The 8,429-nt window shown below is 55.9% G+C and overlaps 1 pseudogene across 1 annotated transcript; it reads left to right on the forward strand.

Moving 5' to 3' along the window:
• The first annotated feature begins 6,677 nt into the window (after positions 1–6,677).
• On the forward strand, positions 6,678–7,984 carry LOC308513639 (heterogeneous nuclear ribonucleoprotein A3-like; annotated as a pseudogene). Its single transcript has 2 exons — positions 6,678–6,823; positions 7,071–7,984. The product of its transcript is annotated as a heterogeneous nuclear ribonucleoprotein A3-like (transcript).
• Positions 7,985–8,429: the final 445 nt, after the last annotated feature.

Genomic DNA, 8,429 nt, shown 5'->3' on the forward strand with positions numbered 1-8,429 from the left:
GGGGCGTGGTCAGCGCCGCCCCGCCCGCCCGCAGTCGTCCCCGCTGGTTCCCGGCGCCCCGGCGCGCGCGGGGCTGGACCGGCACCGGCCGCGGCCCCCGGGCCAGAAGCAGGGAGCGCTCCCGTGCCTCCAGCCGCCTGCTCTGTGGGTGTATAACCCCATTCTCCCCGTTTAACAGATAAGGAAACTGAGGCAGGGCAGTGTCAGTGTTGGGCCTCCCCTGGGTCCATCCCTGAACTCCCCGCCTGCGCCCCTGCCGCCTGCGCCCGCCGGTCCTTTCCCTCGCTCTCCCCCGGTCCGTTCCTCCCGCCCGTCCTCTCGCTCAGGCGGTGACCGGGTGCCCAGGCCCCTGAGCTCACGGAGACACGCCATCCCAGCCCCGGAGCGGCCTGGCAACGAGGGGCGCCCGGGATGATCCTGAGAATGAATGAATCAGAAGAGAATCCCCCCAAGACCAGGCTGCCCAGGCCTCCCGCGGGTCCTCCAGATCCGCCCTCAGTCATTCTCACGCCCCTCCCACCGCAAGACTAAGACAGGAAAACAGAAACCCCGCTATGACCCTTCTGCCCCCCAGCTACTGCTGCCTCACTTTCTCATTTTTAAAAAATATGTTTTTACTTCAGAGAGAGGAAAGGGAGAAGGAGAGGGAGAAAACATCAATGGTGAGAATCACTGATGGATCGGCTGCCTCCCGCACGCCCCTTACTGGGGTTCGAGCCTGCAACCCCGGCATGTGTCCTGACCAGGAATCAAACAGTGACCTCCTGGTTCATAGATGGCCACCCAACCACTGAGCCACCCAGGACGGGCACTTTCTCCTCTTTATAGCCGACGTCCTGCCAGAGTGGTCTCCAGCCGTCTGCAGGCTCTGTCCTCCCACATTCCTATACCCACTCTCAACTAGCCCCCCCCCCCCCCCCACTAATCCACCAAATCCGTCCCACGATGCCCGTCACCAGGTCCCTGTGAGTTTCCATCCTCCTCCCCTGACACCTCCAGGGTTTCCGGGCTGCTCCCTTCCTCCTTGGAGCACCTTCCTCTCGTGGCTTCCAGATACCACCCTGGCCTCTGCTCCTCCCCTTCCTCCTCCTCTCTGGCCACCCCCAGGCTCCTCTGACCCTGATGCTGTCGCGAGGTCCCCGGCTTTGGAGACACGATCAGGAGATGCCCACGCGTGGCCAGCAGCCACGCATCTCGCCTCACCCCTCGTCCACGTCTCAGGCTCTCCCCAGGCTGCATGCAGGGACCGCTCTCACGGCATTCCTGCCTCTCTCCCGCCCCTGTCCTAACAGCACCAACGGGTGATGGTGGAACCGGGCCGGATCCCATCCCTCCTCAGCCCCAGCCCCACCAGCGGCTCCTCCCTGAACACAGACAACCTCTGATGCCTCCCACCTCATCCCTTCTTCTCCACCCCGACCCTCCCAGCCCCACCGGCCTCCTCGCTGTCTCTGCCTCGCCCTCCCCAGGGCCTCTCCTCTGGCTGCCTCCCTCCCTCACCTCCTTCAGGTTCAAGCCTCAATGTCAGCGTCTCTGATCCCCCATTTCAACCCGGACACACCCACCCTGCACTCCCCAGGCCTGCCTTCCCGCCCTGGCCGTCCCCACACATGCGTCGCCCGCGTGACATGCTTCACATTATTTTCTCGCCATCTCCTGCGCTAGAATGTGAGCTCCGTGGGGCAGGGGTTCCTGCTCCATGCTCACTGCTGTGTCTCCCTCCTGGAACAGTGTCTGGAACAGAGTAGCGGGCACTCAGCAAACACATGTGGCACGAATAAACATGCGCCCTTTCTGTTCACAATACCTTTTCTTTATGGTGGCTTTTTCGTTCCAATGAATGCATTTGAAAAGGAACCTTTGAATCACTGCCCTCCAGGGAGCACCATGACACTAAGCTAGCGTAGAAGGCAGCAGCAGAAGTGACAATGAAGTGCCAGGCCGGTGTGGCTCAGTGGCTGAGGGTTGACCTATGAACCAGGAGGTCAGGGTTCGATTCCCAATCAGGGCACATGCCCCAGGTTTGGGCTCGATCCCCAGTGTGGGGTGTGCAGGAGGCGGCCGATGCATGATTCTCTCTCATTAGGGATGTTTCTATCTCTCTCTCTCTCCCTCTCCTTTCCTGGAGAAATGAGAATAAAGCAATGCTCTCAGGCCCTGGGGGTCCCGGTGCCTGTCTGAGGCCGAGCCCCTCCTGCCCGCTCCTTGCTGTAAAGCGAGAGTCGCAGGCGGGCAGAGGTCCCCAGGTCAGACCGGCAGCCACTGGCCCCGGACCCGCATCCAGCCGCGGAGAGAAGAAACTGAGGAGATGCTTTCTCCTGGGAGCCGCTGGAGCTGCGCCAGCCCCACACGCCCTTTCTGGCTCTGCCTCCAGCAGCTTGTCAAGCTCACTCCGAGGTCAGGCTGTCATCACTCCTACTTTACAGACAAAGAGACTGAGGCCAAGATGGGGACGTGCCCACGCCCCCAGGTCATGTTAAAGTGGGCAGCGATGGGAATTCCAGTTTCTCTGGCCCTAAGCCCTCAGCAGACCCTGAGGCCAAATCCCTTCTAGTCTGGTCTGGCCTGGCTCTTGGGGCGGTGTGGGGGAGGGAGGGCATGGAGGAAGAGGCCCTGCTCTGGCCTCAGTTTACCCATCTGTAAACTGGCCTCCCGTAGAAGTCTGGGGGACAGATGTGTCCTTTCTCCCGCATGGGCTCTGGGTGCGCGGTCTCTCTCCTGGACTAGGAGGGGGGGTGTGCACACTAGAGCTTCTTGGTGTCTGACCACCACACGAGGGGGCGGGGCGCAGTCCATCTCAGAACAAAGCCCACCCTGGGGAGGCCGGGCCAGGGGTCACCCAGAGGGGAACTGGGCACCCCAGGAGCCTCTGCCCGCGGGGCTGCCCCAGGGGCCCCCGGGCTTCCTATTACACAGCTCGGTTTAACCAGATGAGCTAGATTCTTTTCCCTCCACAGAAGAACCCTAATGGACACTTTCCAACTGCCCGCACCTTCTGCTCCGCCCAGAAGCGGGGGAGCCCCTCCCATCTTCATAAAGGAGACAAGACAAGAAAAATTGAAAAACACCCCCCCTCGTGACATCATGACCTCGTGACCTCGAATTCTCTCCGCCTCAGCCAGCGCCCCGAAGGAGTCACCTCCTCTCTCGGCTCTGATCCTTCCCTTCCTGGTCCCCTGCCTGCTCTCTGCTTCCTGTTCCGACTGAGCCCACGGGCCTGGCCAGTGTCATAGTGACCCGCCCGCTGGCGGCCAGATCCTGTCGATATCGGATTAATGACAAGATTGTTAACAAAACCACCCGCGGAAAGGACTTACTGTCAACTTCTGACCTGACTAGCATGGAGGTGCTCCGGGCGTTGTTTCTGGCAAGAGTGGCCCCAACGCCACAGAGACCCGCGGCTCAGGAGCATCCAACTGCCTTCTCCTCCCTTGAAAGGAGGCCAGGATTCCTCGGAGCAAAGGAGGAAAACGAGGCCGGGAAGGGAGGCCACCCCCAGAAAGTTTGGGGGAGCAAAAGAGAGACAGGGGAGCCCTGGAAGCTTCCCCAATGCCAGCCAAGCTATAACGATGTGAGCATCAAAAATGAATCGCTGAAATAACGACAGTTGCTTTGAATAAATTCACCCTGTGAAAGGTCATGGCTATAAGGAAACACCAAAAAGTTAGCGTAAGGCATTTGAAGAGAGTTGTAATATAAGAAAGATGACTGTCCTATGACTCTTTGGAATTTTTATTGACCTTAATCCGTTGGGATGTGTGTTTTGCTTCTTTTATTGTCGTTAACAAATTAGAGCCCTGGCTGGTGTGTTCAGTGGTTAGAGCGTCACCCCCCCCCACACACACACACACAGCGCCGAAGGGTCTCGGGTTCGATTCCCGGTCAAGGGCATGTACCTGGGTTGCAGGTTTGATCCCCGGTCTGGTCAGGGCGGGTGCAGGAGGCAACCACTCAATGTATCTCCCTCACATCAGTGTTTCTGTCTCCCTCCTCCCGCTCCCTTCCACTCTCTCAGAAATCAATGGAAAAAATACCCTGGGGTGAGGATTAACAAAGAGGCAAACACAAATAGAGAGGAGTGTTTGCTTTCTCTATGTAATCAAAAAGCATGAATTCGAAGCGGGGGGCTGGGGACTTGGGGTGCTGAGGGTCTGGGCAATGGCGGGGGGGGGGGGGGAGGGGGGAGGTGCTCTGGGGCAGGAACTGTGTCATGGAAAAGAAGGACAAACTCGTGGCCTCTGGTGGCTGCACAAAACCGCCCGGACGAGGCTCCTTCAGGCCCCAGGGCAGGGTCACCTTGGTTGCCCAGGGGGAGGCGTCACCTAGGAAGTGTCCCCCTGGGAGGGGCAGCCACGCCCTGCGTCCCAGCCAAGGACGGAGGTCAAACATCCGCTTGTCTTGGGAGATTATTTATCACCAACAGGAGGGGGTTTCCAAATTCCACCAGCAAAGCCCTGGGGAGAAACCAAAACCAGCGCAGCAGACTCCCGAGCAGGAATGGAGCCAGGCTGCCAGGCAGACACCGGGGCCCTGCCTGGCATTCCAGAGCAGTTTTAAGAACAAACTTTCCGAGGCATTGTTCTCGGATCAGCCCTCAGAAATCGGTAATTACAGTTGACGTTGTCGAAAGGAATTCACGTAACCAAGTTTGGGATGGAGGCTGGAGCGCAGGGAAAGCTGGATTCCTGCGTCTCCGTGAGGAGGCAGAGGAGCTGCAGGGCAGCCCCGTGGCGGTGGCGGTGGCTGCGCCCTCGGGGGACCGAGATCTCCGGAGAGAAATGGCTCCGCCTGCAAACGCCGTGGGTGTTCGGTGTTCGCAGGCTGACCCCTGACTTCCTGGCGGCATCAGACAGCTGACCAGGAACCCTAGGTGGCCTCGGCTCCTGTCCTGCTGACTGGTCACCCTCAGGGGGACTCTGGTTCTCAACCGATCCCTCCCTCGGGCTCCGCTAGGCCCCTCCCCGGGGCCCTCTCCCCTCACCCCCGCGCACAGGGAGCCTGGCTTCCTTCCGAGCGGAGCCTGGTGCAGCCGCCCAGAGGCTGCGGGTTCCCATGTCAACCCCTCGCCACGGTGGCATCAACCCTGTTGGGCCCTCACCTCCCCCACATCCCAGCCACCCACCAGCGAGTCTCGCTCTCGCAGACACGGCTTCTCCTTTCGGTCCCCCCACACCAGCCCTCAGCCCCTGTCAGTCCATCATTTGGTCATTTTAAATATATATATATATATTGATTTCAGAGAGGAAGGGAGGAGATGGAAACATCGATGAGAGAGAATCATTGATCGGCTGCCTCCTGCACGGCCTACACTGGGGACCAAGCCCGCAACCCGGGCATAAGCCCTTGACCGGAAATCGAACCGCGACCCTCTAGTTCACAGGCGAGACGAGGCTCATCCACCAGCTGTGAGCTGGAACCGACTCACATCAGCTGAGGGGAGTTGATGGTGAGCGCCTCTTCCCAGCTCGCGTTCAGTGAGGGCACATTGGGAGGGTGAGAGTGGCCATGGTGGGAGAATTTACACCATGGAAACTGGCAAATGCCACAAATCAGGGCTTCCTTCCTGGAGAGCAAGTGGTTAAATGTGTGCCAGCATCGCTGGTCTGGGGGCCAGGGACAGCCTCCTGGAGGAGGTGACATCTGAACGGGACCTGGTGGGATGGGCGGGAGGTGGCCAGGTGAGCAGCGTTGCCGGAATATTCTATCGCCTGCTGAAGTTTCACACGGGGGGCGGGGGGTGTTGAGGGGGGAGCAAGAGTAGATGGTCTATTCTAGAAAGGAAGTTTCCGTGGGGAAGAGGCTGGAACGCGGAAGGGGCTCTACTTGGAGGACAGAAGGGAGAGGGTCATTGGCCCTGTGCTCCCCCAGGAGAAATGGCTTGAGTTTATCCTGCACAGCCTGGGGCTGGTGGTGGTTTGCACGCAGGGAGGGGCGCACATGGATGTCTTTGGGGGAGACCTGGTAGCAGTGGGGGGAGGAGAAGATGGATGAGAGGGGCTATGAGGAGGCCAGTCATATCAGCTGAAGAGGCCCTGAGGGCCGCTCTAGGACAACGCCTGGGCAGCTGCGAGCCCACTGGCCAGCTGTGAGCATCATAAAACCTGGTGACCGCCCTGACTGGGTAGCTCAGTTGGTTGGAGCATCATCCTGAAATGCCAAGGTTGTAGGTTCAATCCCCAGTCACATACAAGAACTAACCAATGAGCCCTAGCCGGGTGTTCAGTGGTTAAAGCATCAGCCGTGGGATGGAAGGGTGTCTGGTTTGATTCCAGTCAAGGGCACATACCTTGGTTTCAGGCTCGATCCCCGGCCCCGGTCAGGGCACATGTGGGAGGCAACCAATCGATGTGTCTCTCAAGCGGATGTTTCTCTCTGTCTCTCTCCCTCCTTTCCACTCTCTCTAAAATAATAATAATAACAATAATAATAATAATAATAATAATAAATAATCAAGGAAAAATATCCTTGGGTGAAGGTTAACAAAAAAGAATCAACAAATGAATGCATAAATAACTGGAATAACAAATTGATATTTCTTTCTCTCTTTTTCTCTCTCTCTCCCTCATCAATGAAAACAGAACCTGGTGACTGACAGGTGCTACAGGGCGAGGAGAGGCGAGTATCAAGAAGAAAGCTGAGATTGAACTCGAGTTGGAAGAGGCGAGTCCGGTCTCAAAATGGAGGTAAAACTGCCGCCCGGTTGCCCCAGCCCGACTCCAGCCGCTGCCGCCGCCGCCGGGGGTGGAGGGCCATGACCCTGAGGAACCAGAGCAGTTGAGAAAACTGTTTATTGGTGGTCTGAGCTTTGAAACGACAGATGACAGTTTAGGGCAGTGATGGCGAACCTATGACACGTGTGTCGGAGGTGACACGTGAACTCATTTTTTTGGTTGATTTTTCTTTGTTAAATGGCATTTAAATATATAAAATAAATATCAAAAATATGTCTTTGTTTTACTATGGTTGCAAATATCAAAAAATTCCTATGTGTGACATGGCACCGGAGTTAAGTTAGGGTTTTTCGAAATGCTGACATGCCAAGCTCAAATGGTTCGCCATCACTGGTTTAGGAGAACATTTGGAGAAATGGGGCACACTCACAGATTGTGTGGTGATGAGAGACCCCCAAACAAAACGTTCCCGGGGCTTTGGTTTTGACCACATGAGGTTGATGGGCGTGCAGTAGAGCCAAAGAGAGCTGTTTCTAGAGAGGATTCTGTAGCGCCTGGTGCCCATCGAACAGTGAAGAAAGTTTTTGTCGGTGGCATTGAAGAAGATACAGAAGAATATAGCTTGAGAGACTGCTTTGAAAGGTATGGCAAGACTGAAACCATAGACGTTATGGAGGACAGGCAGAGCGGGGGAAAAAGAGGGTTTGCTTTTGTAACTTTTGATGATCATGATACAGTTGATAAAATTGTTGTTCAGAAATACCACGCTATGACTGGGCATAATTGTGAAGCGAAAAAGGCCCTTTCCAAACAGGAAATGCAGTCTGCTGGGTCACAGCGGCCGCGGAGGTGGATCTGGCAATATCATGGGTCGGGGAGGGAACTTTGGCCGTGGTGGGAACTTTGGTGGAAGAGGAGGCTGCGGTGGTGGAGGGGGCAGCAGAGGTCGTTATGGAGGAGGTGACGGTGGCTATAATGGATTTGGAGGTGATGGTGGCAACTATGGCGGTGGTCCCGGTTATAGTAGTCGAGGAGGCTATGGTGGTGGTGGTGGACCAGGATATGGAAACCAAGGTGGTGGATATGGTGGCGGTGGTGGAGGATACGATGGTTACAATGAAGGGGGAAGTTTTGGCAGTAACTATGGTGGAGGCGGAAACTATAATGATTTTGGAAATTACAGTGGACAACAGCAATCAAATTATGGACCCATGAAGGGGGGCAGTTCTGGTGGAAGAAGCTTGGGCAGCCCCTATGGTGGTGGTTATGGATCTGGTGGTGGAAGTGGTGGATATGGTAGCAGAAGGTTCTAAAAACTCAGAAAAGGGCTACAGTTCTTAGCAGGAGAGAGCGAGAGGAATTGTCAGGAAAGCTGCAGTTTACTTTGAGACAGTCGCCCCAAATGCATTGGAGGAACTGTAAAAATCTGCCACAGGAGGAACGATGATCCACAGTCAGAAAAGTTACTGCAGCTTAAACAGGAAACCCTTCTTGTTCAGCACTGGCATAGCCACAGTTTGCAAAAAGTGCAGCTATTGATGAATGCAATGTAGTGTCAATTAGATGTACATTCCTGAGGTCTTTTATCTGTTGTAGCTTTGTCTTTTTCTGTTTCTTTTCATTACATCAGGTATATTGCCCTGTAAATTGTGCTAGTGGTACCAGGAATAAAAAATTAAGGTATTTTTAACAAAACAAAAAAAAGAAGATGAAAGCTTAGATTTCTGACTGGGGCACCTGGGTGCCCATCACTTGAGA

This window comes from Myotis nattereri (genome assembly GCF_964212035.1).
Source record: "Myotis nattereri genome assembly, chromosome: 2".
Classification (NCBI taxonomy): Eukaryota; Metazoa; Chordata; class Mammalia; order Chiroptera; family Vespertilionidae; genus Myotis; species Myotis nattereri.